Source organism: Pteropus medius, unplaced genomic scaffold (genome assembly GCF_902729225.1).
Source record: "Pteropus medius unplaced genomic scaffold, Ma_sr-lr_union100, whole genome shotgun sequence".
In the NCBI taxonomy this organism is placed as follows: domain Eukaryota; kingdom Metazoa; phylum Chordata; class Mammalia; order Chiroptera; family Pteropodidae; genus Pteropus; species Pteropus medius.
The window spans coordinates 4022530-4042557 of NW_024351735.1; the positions used below are offsets into that span (position 1 = coordinate 4022530).

Below are 20028 nucleotides of genomic sequence, written 5' to 3' on the forward strand. Positions count from 1 at the left end.
GTTATAGAATCAGTTATGTCTACCTGAGAGTAAAAATTTTTTAAAAAATTTTCATGAAAATTGTCAACATTCACAAATAAAGAGATAAAAATACAACACCCTCCCCATATACCTACTTAGTATCAGCAACTGCCAGTGTTCGAGAGGCATATTTTATCTGTCTTCTCCACTTTTTCTGAGAAATGAAAGTGAAATCCTCACGTACAAAAAGAACATAAGTGTTAAAAGGTCCAGCTTCAACAAGAAAGTGCTATGCTTCCAAGTGGACAAATTTTCCTTATAACACTTTTCTTTCCATTCTCTCAGCCATTACCTGAATTCTGTTAGTGGCCATGGAAATGCCTCCTCTGATGGTCTCAAAGAGAATAATCTCTTTATTTTTTCCCCGCCCCCAAACAAAGAAATGGTAACTCAAGCTCACAAACCTCTAGAGATACCACAGATCCGTTTTAACCAGTCTGTGAAATCTCAGAAAATGTATGCACATATTTTCACATTTCACAGGAGAATTTCACAGGAGAATTTCAAAGCTCCTATCAGATTCTCACACCAGCTATTACCTACAAAAAGTTAAGAACCTCTGCCTCTGCATACCCTGAAAACATAGCAAACATACTTTCTCACTTCCACTCCTTAGCCAATTCCCTGTATCAAAATCTGGCTCCTGTCACCACCTCCGGGATGCCTTCCCTGACCATCTCACCTATAACTGATTTCCCTAATGTTTTCCTGCCAAATTTAAACCAAGCTACTTTCATATTTATCACATTCTGTTGAGATTCCATTCACAAGTATGTATTAGATACCTACTCTGTACCAGGCACTATACTATACCGATTTAGGTATGCTTTTTCTCCTATTGTACTGTTAGAAGAGGGCAGGGAACATCACAGTATCCAGTATGTATCCTGCAACCAAGGACATATGGTTGTTGTAGCTCTACTGAATGGAAAAAATGAGCAGTGGCACTTCTGTGGGCTGCCATTCAGCTCCAGAAGAACATGTAAAACCAGGCTCATGACGTTTTTGTTTTTCTTTTTAAATGCAAAAAAGAGACATTTATAGAAAAAAAGGAAATGTCTACTTGATTATCTTGGTCATGGAAATAAAAATGCCCAAGCAAAGGTTCTCCCCCATACCAATATACTGTGGCACTAGAAAAGGATTCCAGAATCACAATCGATGCTGATCTCCACCCCCACTTAGTATACCTTATATACACCAGTGTCTATTTGAGACATAGTTACAGTTGGGTCCCCACAAAAAACCATGTCTAGAAAAACAACTCAACATGAAGTCCTCCCACCCCATGGACCTCAGGAGTATCAACCTCATACACAAAGGGCAGGAATTACTAAACATGCTAATTTTTCAATATCGGGCACTAGTATCTTTTAAAGTACACAGGCCCCTGATGATTATTGAGTTTAATAACAGAGGTTGAAGATTATCACGCTAAGGACCTGGCAGAAAGTAGTTAACTCTACTGTTACAGACGTAGTGTATGTGTGTGCGGGGCGGGGGCGGGGGAGGTTATCTACGTCCAATTTTAGGTAGAACCTTCTAAGTTCTATCCTTCCTTATAGATGGGGCTAGTATTGCAAAACTCTTTTAACAGATTAAGTAGCCTGTTTTAGTGAAAGTTCTGAAGTCGAAGCAATGGCACCTCGGACTTAACCCTTCTTGTGTTCGGTTATTTCATATACCGGTAGGGACAATTCTCTTGAAGTACGTGGTTGCAAGGATCAAATGAGAATAGATGCGCTAAAGCGTCACGTTGTTGTCACCCCAGGTACGGCGTTGTCTCGCTCCGGGCGGGTCAGGTGTGGTGTACTCGTCTTGGCGTCCTCTCCCAAGTAGGACGGGCCACGCCAGCAAGGACAGACGAGAAGTGCGGGGAGGAGGCAGGAAGGTCACCCCCATCCCGCAGCAGAGCCTCACTTTCCCAGCACGTTTGGGCGGGGCGTTCCAGCAGACTAAGCAGGGAGGCGACACTCCCCGGGCTCCGCTCCACGCCTGCCACCCCTCCGAGGCTGTCCGCCCTCCCGGCCCGGAGGCGCCGTGGACCTCGGTCTCCCGACTGCCCGAGCCCTAGCACCGCCTCGGGAGAGGTGAGGGCGGGTCAGGGAGGCGGGGATGTCGATGGGGGTGGAGAACCGCGCTCCGGGGCCCGCGGGCTGTCGCCTAGCTGTTGTAGAAGGCCCCCGAGCCCCAGGAGCAGCGCTTCCCGCGCGGGGCGCGCCTGGAGAAGGGCGGGCGAAGCCAGAGCCGGGCCAAGGCGGGAGGAGGAGCTTGCGGAGGGGCCACCCTACCAGCTCTGCCAGACCAGCCACGGCCCAGGAGGCCTCCGGGGGCCTGGCTGTAACTTCTCTTTGGAAGCCCAGATACGCTCCCGGGCGCACGCGCGCTCCTCCTCGGGCACGCGCGCCCCCGGCGCCCCTCTGCCTCTCGCGCCCTCCGTCTATTTTTTCCAATTGCGTTCATTCTCACACTCTAAAATAGGTCAAAGGATGGAAGTTACACCTGGTACAGCCCCTGGCTCTGATGCAAAAGCAGCTTTTTCTCCCCGGCTCCGGAAGAGCATTGCAACTATTCAGTTCGGTGGCGCTTCCCGCCCCCATACTGTGCCGAAAGCGCGGCGACCATGGCTCTAACAATGGTCTGCAGAGCGGACCGGCGGGAAGCCTCTTATCCAGCCTAGTTCTGCTGGTTCTACGCCTGCCCTCCCTCTGCCGACTGGGAGGAGAGGGCGCGACAGGTCGCCTAGCGAGCGCGCGCTCGCGACTGGGATCTGACCTCCTGGGTGAGTTCCTGCGCTTCTTCTGTCATTCTAGTCGCCGAGGGTGACCTGTTTACCTTGAAAACTTAGACGTGATCGAAACAGGCGAGCCTGCCATGCATTAAGGGACTGCGGAATGTGCTTCAGATGTACACCGGATAAATCAGAACTGGGAGCTGCAGGGGACATATTCAGTGTCTTAAAGGTGAAAATGAATTTGTATTTTCATTGAATACATGTCTGTCTTTCCCTTTAGAAGCTATCTTTTGGGAACTGATTTTTAACTAGTGGGAGGCGGTGAACTAAGGGATAACTTGAAGGTAGAAGTTTGTCAGAATATATTTTTAGTTGATCTGAAAGAACTTACTGAAATAGTCAAAGCGAACGACAAAAATATAGTTTAAAAAAATATCAAAACAGGATGGTAGGATTTATATAATGTTTGCTATATGAATATATATATATTCATATATATATATATATATTTGTATTACCTGGGTTCTTTGTGATAATATTCATAAGCATGCAATGCTTTATGTGGGAAGAGGGTAAGGCTGTAAACATGTACATATTGGTTGGTGTGCATGCATTTAAATGTTCATGGAACGTTTTATGTGGGCAGAGAGCTAGAATATATCATTTTGAGGTTAAGGTTATTGGCAATATTACAGGTAATGATTGACATTTAACCCCTTGTTTCAAGGGATAAAAGTACTATTATTAATGTGACTCATAATCCTACTGAATCCTTGGACGTTGCTGGCTAATAAATGGTTAATTCGTTTTGAAATTTAACGCAGGGAGGGACTGTAGGTTTTTCTGTCCTTGACGCCTGGCTGAAAATGCAGTGTAAAGGACTCACACTTGGCAGGGGAAGCTTTGGGGTAGCTCAGAGGGGAAGATCTTTTGAGAAGAACGAAAGTGACACCATGATTGCCATAGATTGCATACAACTTCTTCTAAAGGAGATGTTGGCAAGTTGGAAAGCATCTCCTCACTAAGGAAACTGAGAGAGCTGCTGCTTTAATTAATGCATTTGGTCAGATCTGAAAAGGGTACTCTGTAGACTGTTCTCTTAATTCAAAAGAAACCGTATTTCTAGAAAAATTCTATTACTGTAATGATGTTCTTTGGAAATTGTGTGTGTGTGTGTGTGTGTGCGCGAATGCGTGCGTGTGTGTGTGTGTGTGTTTTAATATAGTTAAAGCACCAGGGCAGTTCAAAGGTTTTAATAAAATTTTACTTACCTGAGGGATATGAAACCGAAAATGCTCTCTGCATGGTTAACTCTGCCTTACAATGGAGGGGTAGGGAGTCTGTCCCAAATCAATCTTAAATCTCTGTGTGTATCTTCTAAAACCAAATCTTACTGGGGATTAAGAGGACTGTGAAGGTATTAATGTTTACAGTATTTCCGATAGGTGTATATGTGAATACTTATATGCATTTCCATTGTAAAGAATTCATACGCGCCTTTTAGAGAGCTAGTTTCCAAAATCTGAAACACATTATGATGCAAGCGCAATCGCTGCTTGGAAGAAGGCAGAAAGGGTCGGACAAGCTTGGAAAGATACAGGATCTCAATGCTGAAAAAATGCACCTAAATCCTGTGTTTACTGTGTGTTGATGTTCCGATTTGTATTTTAATTCGGAATTGGGTGAAGCTCTCATAATTTAGCCCCTGGTATAATGCATTGTTGCGATGAGGCTGTCAGCACTTGTCGGTGCCGTCTTGTATTTTTACTTGTAGATAAATTAGGAAGTGTTCTGAGAAGACTGGCATGAAAGTTTTAAGATATTGGGGATTTATTTAAGGACACACTGAAGTAAACCAATCAAGCCTAATTCTAGCACAGTTTGGTCTCTGGTAGAGCTGAAAATATCGAGACGCTAAATGACCAGTAGAATGTCCTTCCGCTTTTGTGATTCTCTTCTCTTGATGTCATGAGAGAAAACATAGCATAGACCTCTGGCTAAGAGGTCTCCAAAAGGGAGCTGACATCATTCATTCAGGTCCTTACTTCCCACCAAAAGAAACTTCTACCCGTGCAAGGAAAGGAATTTAGAGTTTGCACTCCATCACCTCGAGTGAATCCCAGCTCAGCCATTTCCTAGTCTATGAAATGGGGATAATGATACTTCCCAAGGTGGTTGTGAGGAGCAAATGGCATAGTTGGTGTAAAATGCTCAATACGCTGTCAGCACATTGTGGCCAGTCTTGTAAGAAAGAGAAACTTGTTGACTTAAGTATCATCTCTAGGGGGCTGCAGAGGGGTTGCCGAATAATTAACAAAAAAATGGATCATTCTCCTGTCATCGTATATTTATTATGCTCTTATAGTCTACAGAATTGTATGCACTAGACTTTTAGTAGTCAGTGGCCTTTGGGAGTAAGAGGCTTACACAGTCAAACATGCATCTCCACCTTAGACAAGTTTTAGGCTTACCTGTAGTGTCTTTGGAGATAATGATGAGATAATAGAAGGAGGGAGGAGATTCTAGAATCAAATATGAACATTCGATTAAGCGATTTCTGTTAATGCCATGAGAAGTATGGCCCTCATAAAATCCTAGTAATTCTTCACTTTCCCCTGGACAGTTAAAAAGGTAATGAGCATCTGTCATTATATTTAGAAATGGAGTATTTGGACTTCGGGGATGAAGCAGCAATAACATTCATTCAGTTTTTCAATTGTTCAGCATTGTCAAGGCACCTAAGGCACCATGCGAAGCCTTCAGGATGCAACAGCAAGACAAACAGACCTGACTCCTCAGAGAACACAGGTCTGCTGGTAATACATAGATAAACCTGTTATTATAACTGTACCATGTCAGTATAACTGTACTATGCAGGAAATGTCAAGGGCAGAAACGGGGAATTTGACATGTGGAGGGAGAAATACCTGCTTAAGGAAGTGATACCGGGGTTGTGACGGAAGGTCCTTGGGGAAGGAAGAATGTTTAATGCCAAGTGAACAGCACCTGCAGGGACTTTGCATGCACTGCCCATGTATGTTGATAGGGAGGACTGTGGAGAGAACAGTACCTTTGAAGAGGGGGGCAATGTGTGAATGAGGCTGGAACGGTAGGGCGGGGCAGTGACGCACATTTTCTTTTATTTTATGTTAAGGATTACAGTCTCGGTGGAACTCTTAATTCCCTTGTAAACGGCCTACCTTAGACTTTCTTTTCATACTACTCTATTGAATTATGAAAAGGATATTTACAATCGTTTTTAGCTGGTCAGAATTTAGACCAGTGTTTACCAAAATTGACTAGTTTGTCAGCTCTTTGCATTACTAGTTGTGTGACTTTAAAATCATTTGCATTAAATTTTTTAATCTAACAGATTTTTGTTTAAAATACATATTTTGTGTATTTTCAGCTACCATACACATCATATATATATAATATATATATAGGCTATCTATAGGATAACTGGAAGTATACAAAATAAATATGTTTATCCAGTTTGACTCTTGTGTGTCTATTTAAGAGCTGTAGGGACTGATTTACTTCCTGAGTCCGTAGTTGAAAACCCCTGAGCTCTACAATATGTGTCCAGCAGGGCAGTGACAGGAAGCAGCAATCACCCTTGGTGGATTGCTCTCCAGGACTATCCAGGCAGGGTCATGTGAGCAGTCTGGTGCATGATCCTGTTCACCATCTGCGTGGTTGTATTCGCTTTGTTATTCCCTGTTCCTTTCACCCTTTCCTTCTTTTTCCTTCCTCTTGCCCCTCTTTGTCATTTTTTCTTTAATGTTTTTTTTTTCTCTCTCTCTCTCTATCCTGGGGTCTCCATTATTATTTCTCAGCTTTTGTAATTATGCTTTGGCCTCAACCTAGGCCCGAAGGAGTGATGGCACTGGTTCGGGTAGTTCTGGATAGTACGGTCCGTGACCTTCCTGTTCCTTAAGGCATAACCATATATGACAGATGGACACAAGCCTTTTCCGTTTTGACTTTTTCCCCAGACATTACCTGCTGTCTTGTGCATTGAATACTCTCATCCATCCCTTCTCCTTCTTGTATCAGTCAGGTTGCTGATAAATATATATGTAACAGACTGACAGATTCATTGAGTAACTCCATTTGTTTCAGCCACTCTTCTTTCATTTCCCAGCTCTATTTATCAGAGGCAAATATAAAATGATTTCATTCAGTAATCGAGATTAATTCCTCAATGTGGTAATATAATTTCTAAGTGAAAATAAATGACAATTGATGACTTAGCAATAAGAGAGATCCAGCCATATCTACTTTAATCGTTTTCAAAACAGATATCTGACAAGTGCCAGGGTATGAAATAAGTGATTGGAGCAAATTCAAGCACACTCCTATTTTAATCTAGTCTAGAAACCATCCTAGCTACTCTAAGCAGAAAGAGGTTTAATATGGGAGTTAGGTACTCACAAGAAGGTTGGAAGGGACGGTGCAACGTAAAGGAGAGGAGAGAATCCAGGCTGAGCCCAAGGGAGGACTCCTAGACAGGACACTGAATTGGCTTCCAGGGCTGCTGCCATCGTTGTCACAGTCTGGAGGCTGAGAATCAGAGCCACCACCTGAGCTGCTGACCTCAAGAGCACACTGTTTGAGCTGTGTTCCAGTGATCAGAGAAACTGTTGTAAAGTGCCTCTCCCTCCAGGAAGCTAGTGACTAAACACTGCTACCAAAAATAAAAACAAGCTAGCAAACATCTTCCTTGGATACCCTCCACCTTGCTTCTCATCCATGTCATTTCACTGGCAGAACCTAATCTGAGCCCAGAACCCTAGCTGCAAGAGAGTCTGGGAAATGTACTTTGTAGCTTTCCAGCCTCAGAGATAGGAGAATACACAGTTGAAGGAGACTGGAATGAATGCTGAGTGATACTTCATCGTGTGTAACATTTAACTAGAGACTTAACTAGACTTTCAAAGCAAGTAGATGATATCTGGTAAGAATCAAGAAAAGATCCAATTTCCATTTCAAACAGATGGGTATTATAGTCATTACAGTTGAAATTGCTGGAGAAAGCATCAAGCAAATAAATAACTAAAAATTACCAAGTGTCTGCCTCAGCATGTGGTTCTACTTGAATGTGAAGTAATATTCCTTTGTTTCAGTTTAGTACTCAAAGTAAAATATCAGGAAAATGATTTTTCAAATGGTCCTCCCTACCAGAGTCCCAGATAACCTACCCATTTAATGAATTACAATACAAAAGAAGAATGCAACAGGGTTTGGTCAGAGAAATAATAACTCCTGGCAGGCTGGTTCTTTCATTACCTGTGTATCTATCTTTCTACCAAATCTTTTCTGCTCTATAATTTTAATGGTGCTTTTTTAAAGGATTGCAAAGATAGAAATGACCTGTTTATTTGAGATCAAAAATAGGAGTATGCTTGAATTTACTCCAATCACTTATTTTATACCCTTGCACTTGTCAGATTTCTGTTTTGAAAACGATTAAAGTAGATATGACTGGATCTCTCTTATTGCTAAGTCATCAATTATCATTTATTTTCACTTAGAAATTATATTACCACATCGAGGAATTAATCTCGATTACTGAATGAAATCATTTTATATTTGCCTCTGATAAATAGAGCTGGGAAATGAAAGAAGAGTGGCTGAAACAAATGGAGTTACTCAGTGAATCTGTCAGTCTGTTACACATATATTTTTAATTGATTTTTACATCTACAAAGGTAAGGCTCCATTCAGATATCTTTTGTGGTAGATGACGAAAGCATTTAAATGCAGAATTACATTTAATACATTATACGTCATACATTTAATTTAACTTAATTATAATTTAATTTAATTACACTTAACACATTAATAGTGGGTAAATGACACTATGATATGAATATGTTCTTTGGGTCCAGTGATGACACCAAGAGTTTAGCCACTCTACACCAAACCAACAAAAATAAACACATCAAAACAACAATACTGCTGTTGCTCTGTAAATGCAACTTTAAGACAAATTAACTGTTTTTCATCTTGAGCCCCAACCAGGCTGTTGTTGTTCTGAAACCTCACTTACAGTGTACTCTCAGGACAGAACCGCTTGAATCTAACATTATATTATTTGATTAATTGTAAGAGGAAGTAATTAATGTTAATCTTTTTATATTATGGTAACACACTAATGACTGCACCCATGCTAGCTTCTCTCCCATCTCCGGCGCAATTTTTCTTCCATTCATAATCAAGTAAACATTTGAGAAAAAAAACCTTGATTTTCCTCCCTCTAGATTATAAGAGTGATGAATTTTGTCTTCAGCTCTTTGAGCTTAGTGGAAGATTAAGTTGGAGGACACAAAAACTTCTTTTATGGATTGGAAATCAAAATGATCTTGTGATTTGCCAAGTGTATTGTGAATCAAAAGAACATCCCAATCTGAAGTCACTCCTTGGTTAGATCATTGACGTGCCAAGTTGAAGCAGGCAGGTGAGCAGAGAGAGCACGAGTTTTTTTTGTTTAATTTTTTAAAGCAAAATTTGAGGAGAATCAAGCCAGAATATTGACAATTATTGAATGATATGTTTATTCATTGACTCAAGAAGTGGATATTAAGAACCTCTGTTGTACTGGGATAAGCGCAAGATGCTAAAGATGTATGGCTCTGCCGTTGAGGGCTGGTGGTCTAAGGGAGATAGCGGTAAAATGTTATGGTAATATGGAACTTATATCACAAGTATGGAGAACATGGCTTTTTCAAAGAAAAGGTACTGTGACATAGCAATGGGTGGAGTTAATTGAAACAAACATATATCTGACTTCAAAGAATATCTGCTGATATTTAAACAACAACAGAAAGGCAGACAGGAGAGGCAAAAAATGGCAACTGTCTAGGACTATATCTTTTATCAGTTCCCTTTAACCCAAAGAAATAATTACTTGAGCTTGTCGAAAGTTAGACGGTTTTAGTGTTTAAAGAAATAACGACTTTGTAAGAAAAGAGAACTGTTTTAAGTTAATGTTCAGAAAGTAATCAGTAGTCTTTAAAAAATGTTAAGGGTGGCAGCAAGGAAAGGCAGAGCCCATTCCCATTCAAGAACTTCATTCCCATGGCCACGAGAAATTGAATTCAATTACAAGAATGAGCTTGGAAGCAAATTTTCCCTCAGAGGTTCTAGGTCACAGCTCATCTAGCTCAGGCTGGGCAATATCTTGGTTTCAGCCCTGTCACACCTTGAGCAGAAACCCCAGCTATGTTGTACCAAACTTCTGACCTACAGAGTTTTGAGCTAATAAATGCATGTTGTTTTAAGTTAAAAAAAAAAAAAATCCGAGCCCCTAACATTCTACAGGACATAGAATTAGAGTAATTTGAGAAAATGTAGGCACATTCCAAATGTTAAGATCTTTGCAAATGCAGATGGCCATGCACTGATTTATATAATTATGAAACGCATCTAGTGTGACCATGTGATTTATTGTTCTGTCTGGGACACTTTTGAGCATGAAAGGGGCCCTGTTAATTATTGCCATGGGGAAAGAAGCACAAATGAGGACTGCTTCAGCAAACCAGGACTTGGGGTCACTTAAGATTAATAATGCTAGTTGTGTAGCATTATTGCATTAACTGCAATATTGAGTTTTTAAAATTTTTGGTAACATATACATAACATAAAACTTAATATTTTAGCCTTTTTTAAGTGTACAGTGCAGTGGCATTAAGTACATTCACAACCATCATCATCATTCATCTCCAGAGCTTTTATCATCTGCAAAGATGAAATTGTACCTGATAAATAATAACTACCCTTTTACCTCTCGCTCCAGCTCCTGGCAACCACCATTCTACTTCTTGTCTCTATGAATTTGACTACTCTGGATACTTTGTATTAGTGGAGTCGTACATATTTGTCCTTTTATGACTGACTTATTTTACTTACTATGTCATCCAAGCTCTTAGCAGTTGAGGAAGATGTACTTAAGACTTCTGAGCAGATGACATACTTCCCTGCCAACCAGTTCCATGTTGGTTTAGGGCTTAGGCCAGGGCCCACAAGATCCCCTGAAAAGCCTGAAACCAGAGAAAATGCCGGTCCCAGAAGCTGCAAAGCTATCCATCATCAAGGCCCTGTAACCTACCATTCATTTTCCCTACTGCAGACACTGACTGGATTCTCCACGTAGGAAGCTCTTGAGGCTTTGCACTGAGTTGGCAGAAATGCAGACCTAGCTCTTCTTGTTTTGCTAGCAAAGAATGTTTAGTTACTACCTGACCATGGAAAGATGGGCTAGACCATACACCATTCCCTTAAAAAAGCTGTATACATACACGTGCACACTCATATGTATGTGGTATACATAGAAACCTGCAAGCAGAATGTTGAGCCAGATATTTTAAAAGATTTTTTCCCAGCCAAAGTAATTTATGATCTTTTGTCTGATAATTTGTCTATTCTACTTGTTAAAATTTGGGCCTTTGGAAATGTACTGGCAGTATGTGCATACAGAAACTTTTTATTCTCATTAAGATGACATATTCTGGCAAGAAACTGATGGATTTATGTATTGTATACCACTTTAGAATGGTACTGAATCTTAAAAAAAAAACAGAAGCTGTTAGAAATCCTATCACTCATGCAACTAAAAGCAGGTGAACTTAACACTGCAGGTCTCTATGCTGGAAGCAAGTTATGCCCTGTGGACTCAATTGTCAGGTTATAAACTTCTAACTACATAGTTTGGTGTTTTATTATTCCCAGTACTCTATGTTTTATGATGGATCCATTCAAACAGGAAATTAAAGAATAATTGAATAATAAAAAATGGAGAAAAAATTGTGTTCTATTTTGACATGAATTTTTTTACATGTAATTAGTAATCTATAAAGCGTTTATACAGGTTATCGAATATTTTGTGTAGCAGCTACTTTAGAAAAAGCTGTGACAGTAACTCCTGTTTCCCTGGACTTGTTTATTAAAACTAAATTGCGTTGTGACATGGTAGACCTCTGGGCTTGTAGAATTAATATACATGGATTCTGGTCCTTAGTCCTTAAGAAATTAATTATAAAGTTTTCTTTTCTTTACTGATTGGCTCTCAAGTATTTGTAAGTGACATCAGTGGCGTTAGTTTTCACTGACTGTAACTTAGAGCTTAAACATCATTTCACGCACAGCTGATAATTTCCTGGCCCCACCACCTCAGCATGATGCTATTCTCTGTCAGCCTTGCACTCTGCATCCACCTTCCTCATGCTTTTCTAAGCGTCACAAATCCTTCACTTGAGCAGAACGCAAGTTGTTTCAGGCTTTTTGCTGGCCGAACGGTCAGCGGCTTCAGAAAGAGTACATTCCAGTCCAAGTGCTAATCATCAGTCCCAGAGGTGCCAGCAAAATGATCATCCTGTGGAATTCAATCATAGTTTTCCTCAAGGGCGATGTTGCTATAAATCTTAGTGATAGAAGCATGTGTCAGGAAAATCCAAGAGACTCATGAGATAGAGTGGGGTCATATAGCAGCCAAGCCATAGTGGGTAGAGAGGAGAACGAGGGAGGAAGTAGGCAAGCCTTATAGACACCTCTTGTAAATGAAAGAAAGAGGAGGAGGCTATAGCTTGAAGGCAGAAGCAAGGTCTTGGAATGGCTTGTATTTGTATGTGGTTTTGTGTTTCTATTTGAGGAGAAGGAACTGGCTGAGGAGCCGAGGCCATTGGAAGAAAGACTAAAGATGGAAAGAGAAAGGATACACTAATGTCCCAGAAAAGATGAGATCAAGAGAGGAGAGACGGTAGCCTTTGACTCTGATAATTCTGAAACAAAAGAGATGTACAAGCTTTTGGGTCAGAAGGAAGGAAATTGAAGAAATATACATTTTCTTAGTGAAGTAGGAGCAGAGTTAGCCTGATAAGGCACTCTTTGTCAATATATTTGTCAATATCTCAGGCTTTCAGGGGAAATTGGACTAAGTTCCCAGTAAAAGTTTTGGGTTTCTATCTATTTTCCCATGTTTGACTCTGTTCATGCATGAGCTGTTCACCTTCTTATATTTTAACAGTTTAGGAGGCCGTACAACAAAGATCTGATGATTGAAGTAGAGTATTGGCCTTAGTAAAGAGCAGCTACTTTGAAAACCTCAGGTCATTATTGTCATATGAGTTATTTTTTGTAATATAAAAACTGTTTTTCAAAAATTTATATTCATCCTTTTTAACATTTCATGTTTCAGCATCACTGAAAAATCAGGTGCATCTCACAGTTGATGGCATATCATTGACTTTCTTAGTAAAATAATTGTGCGTATTACAAAATAGTTGGTATCTTAATCAGCACAGGCTGCCCTAAAAAAAGACCACACACAGGCCAGGTGGCTGGAACGATAGAAATTTATTTTCTTATAGTTCTAGAGGCTGGAAATCCCAAATCAAGGGGTCAGCTGATCTCGTTTCCAGTGATAGTCCGCTTCTCAGCTTGCAGATGGCCACCTTCTCACACTGTCCTCACGTGTCCTGCCCTCAGCGTGCACGTGGAGAGAGAGCTCTCTGGGGTCTCTTCTTATAAGGACGTTAATCCCGTTGAATCAGGGCCCCACCCTTATGAGTTCATTTAACCTTAATTACTCCTTATGGGTCCTATCTCGAAATAAAGTCACAGTGAAGGTCAGAGCTTCAATATAGGAATTTGGGGGGAAGACACAAACATTCAGCTCATGAAGATGGTATCCTAGATTCCATTAAGTATCGTATTCTTAACAGTCTTAATCTTAACAAACCAGCACCAAGATGTATTTTCATCTTGCATAGGAGCTTCAAGTTAAGTCTTTTGTCTTAATTCTTTCTGACTTTTTAATTTAGCCTCAGAACTCTTATTTAATTTTTTTAAAGTAGCTTATGATGAAACACTTAAAAGGTTAAAAATGGTATTTATAGTTTTAAATTAGAAATAATAGGCTGTGTATCCTTATAGGCTTATCTCAGAAGAAACAAACACAGTCATAAAATGGAGTCTGAAAACTGAAAAAATTGAACTTTCCAAAACAGTCTGGTTTATTCTGGGCACAGACTTAATAACTCCTGCTGCTAGGAGAAGTACAATTTACTGCCACAGGAAAGCTTAAAATGTCAAGCATATTCTTATAAAATACAGTGCAAGCTGCCTGCAAATTAGACCATTCTTTCAACTGGTGTATTTCCTACTTCTGTGCAGCTTTCATAATCGTGGCACTTAGAATTGAAAGTTCTGCGCATGATGTAAACAATCAAACCCTACCCCTGCATTGGTTTTCATAGGTATTAAGCAGGTATGGGTTGCTGCAGACAATGGAAGGAACTACAGGATCCCAGCTATTAGAAGCTCAGTATAAATGAAACAAAAGTAGCACTGAAGTGAACACACAGCAAGGAGTTGGCGTCACGAAGCTCTGGTTAAAAAGCAAAAGGTTAAAAAACAGAGGGCCAGTGCCCAGTGACTTAGCAGGAGGTCACAGGTGCATCGAGCCTTTTCTAGCATCTAGATCAAGACTCAGAACCAAGAAGGCCTGAGAGTGGTCGATACAGATCTCACCAAACTGGTTCATCCAAAGCTGACCCCTCTCATGATCTGAAAGTCGTCTTTCCCCCCGCCATATTTTAGGTAGGATTCTAAAAGATTTAGTTGTCTGATTTCTTTTAAGCCCAAAGCCAACCAAAAGCAGAAAATTTGAAAATAGAAGAGGAGACAGAGTGAGAAGTGACTGCCAACAGCAGGGCAGGGCTGAGAAATAGTTAAGTACTCAAAACTTAGTGTTGCTTAGTGTAGATGCAGACACTCCGTTAAACCTTGGTGAATGTTGCTGCTCTATCATATTTGTCATAATTAGCTCCAATGTTATCAATAAAAATGCGTTATTTGTAGACTACTTAAAAAGTAGGTGGTATATGTTAGAGAAATTTCCATAAAAGTGATTAAAATAAATAATACCTAGATACTGAAAAGGATCAACCACAGCTATTTCTAACCTTAAATTATGTGACATGGGTTTTTATTAAAATTGGTCTAAAATTTGACTTTAGTACCTATTTATTTAGCACAGGACTTCTGAGACTAATGACACACACTAATACCATCAACCAACCGAATGTGAACATGGTGGAGACTCAGAGATCAGTCTGGCTTCTAGGGCACGTGACCAGAGGACTTACCCCCTAAAGATGGGCTAAGCTGTTTATTCAGGAGTTGGGCACAGTGGGGAGGTACGAGGCAAAGGGCTAATGGCCTCATTTCCCCAGATCAGAGGAGCAAAAAGATAGAATTTCCAATACTTTTGTTATTGTGTTTACATTTTACAGTGAGCCTTTCAATTTTTACATTATAAGATTATAATCCAAAGGCAATTTTACAATCTAAACAGGATCAGTATGAACGCTACTCCATTTCAGAGATAGGGGAAGTATAGGTCATAAAATTCTTGGTAGTGTAAAACTAAACTTCTTTTTATAGTACACAAAAATTGTATTGGGAAGCAGAAATGTTCTCTGGGTTTCATGTTCAAACACTGCTTATCTCTAGGGTCCTGGAAAATCATGGCCTGTATTTTCTCTCTGAAATGATCATCTGAAGATTCTTAGAGCCCTGGAATCTGGTCAGTTAAACTAAATACTAGCACAGATAAAAACTCATCTAACATTGAACTCAAAATTTAGACCACTTTTAATAACAACCCGTTTCACATAATTTAACGTTAGGTTTTAGGAACAGACATGTTCCATGATGAGACTGGACCAGGAGTCTCCAACCCCCAGGCTGCGGACCAGTAAATGGTCTGTGGCCTGTTAGGAACCGGACCGCACAGCAGGAGGTGAGCGGCGGGTAACCGAGCAAAGCTTCATTTGTATTTGCATCCGCTCCCCAGCGCTGGCATCACCTGCCTCAGCGCCACCTCAGATCATCAGGCATTAGATTCTGGTGCCAAAAAGGTTAGGGACTGCTGATTAGACAGTGGCAGAACTAGGACTTGCCCTCAGGACCTTAGAGCTTCCAAGTCATATTCTTAATTCCTCCTCCACCCTACCACTTCACTTCCACACAAATACTGAACCTCATGGGACGACAATGAAGTCACAGGGACAGTGGCAGCTACGCTATGCTCACCCTGCAGGTTTTTCTTGTGATAGAGCTGACGTTACAACGACTTTTTCTCTAGCATTTGACCAACTCAGGCCCTCTCCATTTAGATTATTTTTAACTTTCCTCCATTAATGCACTATACCTAAGTGAATCTTTTCTAATTAAAGTGGCTCTTTAACATCGGTAATTTCTAGGGAAGGCAAAACCTCCTGAGCTTTCAATTTTTCTCATTAAGTAAGCATGGAAACTGTCACTCCCATAGTAGAATTACAATCACTAATCCACTTAGAATGCCAGAAGAGTGTTAAGTACGTTTTCAGAACATTGTCTTTATACCGTATAGGGATTGTCAATATGAAAGTGGGAGCTAAAACTAAGCTAGTAACAGATTTTGAATTTGTTCCGAAACATCGTTCCAAGTTTGATTTTGCCATTGTCATTGCACAGGCTGAAGGATCTTGTAATACAGCTTCTGAAAAAAGACAACGATATCGACAAATTTCTATTTTAGATCAGATGCTACCCAAATCACAAAAGACATACATTCTAAGGGACTATTAAGGTCTGCAGAAATGTGTGACTTTGCCAGGATGTGGCCTGTTTGATGAGGATGAGGTCAGGAGGGGCACCAGAGTGGGCAGACCTTTCTGACTTCTGTTCCTTTAGTCTTGAAAGCCACACAGGCTTTTCTCTTTAGAATGACTGTAAAAGAAGAGTTGTCTTTTATAAACAAACATTGATCCTTTAGCAGTTTCTGATTTATTTTTCATAAAGCACTACCATAGCTTCTAATTAATTACCGAAGTCTCTCCATGCTCCCTAATCTGAGGCCTGAATTTTTATGGACTGCAGTCAGGTTAAGAGGACTCTTAGTGACGTTTCAGGGTTCGAGCTGATGCCCACATTGAGTGCATGTTCAGCTGCCCCTTCTGGGAGGGACCAGTCCTCAAGATGGTAAGGACAGGCAGCCCAAAAGGTGACCCCAGGTGCTCACAGAAGGCCCCAGAAGCACACCTTCACCTCTCCCAGTAGGTATTTTCCAATTTAACAATCTTGGTGAATTACTAGAAGAGCCGAGGCGTGATGGACCTACAACATGCTTTCTATTAGCCACACTGGCCTGGTCTGGCCAGCGTCAAGAGAGAAGTGACAAATCTGCAGTACTTAGAAGTCGTCACAGAGGCATACTCCTATGTACATCCTATGTAAAGCCAAAGTCCTCCCTCTGTTGGTTTTACCCAGAGCCCTCTTGGGCTCTCAGGTGGTTGTGCTCACATAGGCTTGTAAACCCACCTTCCTCTTTTTTGTGTTATTTACACATAAATAATAAATTACCTGCCAGCACTTTTACACACACACACACACACACACACACACACACAGGGACATGGGGGCAGGGGGAGAGAAAGAGAGGTATTTGAGATCCTAGGCTCCCTTATTGATACTGAACATCTTTTCCCTCTAATGATTTTCTGGTGATAATTCCAGCACTACTCGGTTTTCTTCTAGGTAAGAAAACTACATTTTCTTACACATATATATGTACACATATATATACACACATGCATTTATATATACACATACATATATACATACGTATACACACATACTATATTTTACTTTTGTGAACAAAATTGTATGACAACAATCAAAAAAAAAAAAAACCAAACCAATTTACTCTGTTAACTTTGCAGACATCTCTTATTTCTAAACAGAGCAGTCTGTTCTTTCACTGCCCTTGAACTGTTGGTTCTGAGATCTGTAAACCTGTTTTCCCTCTGTTCTCTTTATTTCTAAAGTAGTATTTGATTGACCTTTCGATTACGCCGTATTCTCCATCACACATGAGAATAAAGAGAGAAAGTTTATGGCAAGTGCCCTCCTCTTCATGTTGTACAATTCTTCCAGTTCAGTCACGGCTTTGCCTTGGGTGCAGGTCTTCTTCCCAGTCAGCCTGTGCTCTGTTGTTCGGGTCTCACTTTGACCCTTCTGGGCTATCTTTTCTCACCGCACAATACTGCTGTGTCTTTAGATGTCAGTGAAAGAGAAGAGTTGGTTGCCCTGACCTGGTCTTTTCTGAGCTTTGTATTCCAATGTGTTAGACATTTAGCGCAGCTATCAAGAGTATACTGTGCCACAGATTAGAGTCTTAAAAATATCCAGCCAAGTTTAAAAGTATTAGCCACAGATAAGTATAATTTCATTTGCAACCGAAAATAAGAATTGGTACCATAGCTTTTTACTGAACTGCTTACTGTCAGTCACCTCACTCTTTTCCAGTCACTCAGTTGGAGTAGTAATGTGATGGGGACTGTGATAAGAAGAAATTCAATTCTAGTATGAGCTGTCAGTGCTTGAAAGTTATGTTGTGTTTTAGGAATGTTAAAGCACATTTCTATATGAAAATCAGAGTCTTAAAAGAGCAAGGGCACTTTTTTTATACCTAAGAGAAAGTAACAGAGTCTCGGAGAAGCTAAGTGACTTGCCCAAGGTCACACTGCCAGTAACAGACCTGGACCTAGATGTTTTTCTCCCAGTAAACAGTATTTTTTGATCACAGTAAAATGCTCTGAGTTCTGCTATTTCAGTTTTATTTGTGAGGTTTAATATATTTTATTAGCATTTCAATTTTCAAATTGTGTATTTTATTTATTGAATATAAAGGATAAACATAATCTTGTGTGTCTTATCTACTCTCAATTATCGCTACTTCACTTCTGACACTTCTGGTCACCAGATGTGTGGGGATTTTCAGCACATCAGGCAATTCTGCGGCACCAGCTGGATGTCCCACAGTTTAACTCATATCTGACACTATCCACCTGGAGGTAGCAACAGATTCCACAGGTTAAAGGGCTCAGTCCCACAAGATTGCCCTCTACCTCATTTTAGTTGCCAGTACAAAATCCAGGTTATATCGCCTGTGCTTCTAACCAATCTGCTGACCTTCTGACTGATCGTGTGTTCTCATGACCCCCCCTCCTTGGATTTGATTAAGTTTCTAAAGCAGCTCACAGAACTCAGGAAAACATTTTACTTATGAGATTACTGGCTTATTTTTAAAAGATAGAACTGAGGAATAGCCAGATGTAAGAGATGCACTGGACAAGGTCTGGACCTCTCCCAGGTCCCAAGCTTCTGCCCCGTTGGAGTTTGAGGTGCACCACCCTCCTCACAGGTGGATGCATTCCTGTCCGTCAGCATGGAACCTCTCCAAACCCCATCTTTTTGGGGTTTTATGGAGGCAGGGTTGATTAAATCATTGGTTTTATTCCCGCCTCCCTTTGATGTGCCCTGTCTGCCGAGTTCCCTGTCAAAGATTTAACCTCCAGCCCTTTTCTCTCTGGAGGTCTGGGGATGGACTTGTCAGTCCAACGTTCTAATCATGAGGTTGGTTCCCCTGGCAACTAGCCCCATGATTAGGGGCTTTCCAAAGGTCTCCTTGTGCACATAATCTCAGGTGTTATAGAAAGGAGCTTGTTATTTGTTAATAACAAAAGACACTCATTTCACCTTTATGCTCTGGAGCTATTTCAGGAACTGGGGGAAAAACAACATTATAACAGAAGATACCTCTGTGGCTCTTATACAGGAAATTACAAGGGTTTTAGGAGCTATATGCCAGGAATAGTGGACAAGGACCAAATATAGTTTTTATTATAAATCACAATATCACACTGAATGACTATCTTATGGATAACATGCTCTAATGTGCAAGAAAAATACTGGAGAAGCTCCCGCTGAAAAAATTATTAAACAAGAAAATGGGGGAAGAAAAGCAGAGAATGGACATCACTAATAATTTTAGAAAGAGAATTTTGCAAAGTTCAGCTATTTATTTCCCCCTCAGTATGTTTGCATGTGGTTATAACTTTTACATATTACAAGCATATTTTCATAACCAAAATTATTTTTTTGTGTTTTATTTTTTAATTGAATATTTTCTCTTCATTTATCCAATGAAGATGATGAGGCACCTGCTATATTCCAGGCTATGTTCAAAGTCCCGGATGTACAAAGTCCCAAATGAACCAAAAACACCCGATTTCATAGTACTTACAAATTATTTGGGAGAGACAGACAATAAACAACTATAGCAGGATATCGACATGGAATTCTTTCTTGTTTTCATTTTTTTTGCACAGTAGTGCAAAAATATGGTAGTAATAGTGTCCAATCATGTAAATGGAAACCACACT

The 20028-nt window shown here is 40.4% G+C and overlaps 1 protein-coding gene across 7 annotated transcripts in view; it reads left to right on the forward strand.

Moving 5' to 3' along the window:
• Positions 1-1958: 1958 nt before the first annotated feature.
• Positions 1959-20028, forward strand: part of TRMT9B (tRNA methyltransferase 9B (putative)) — a 42906-nt gene continuing 24836 nt past the window's right edge. For 4 of the 7 annotated variants that reach the window (XM_039846490.1, XM_039846494.1, XM_039846493.1 and 1 more), the window contains exon 1: positions 2118-2984. The gene's annotated coding sequence lies outside the window, so the exon portion shown is untranslated. The other 3 variants (XM_039846488.1, XM_039846489.1, XM_039846491.1) reach the window with 3 other exon arrangements.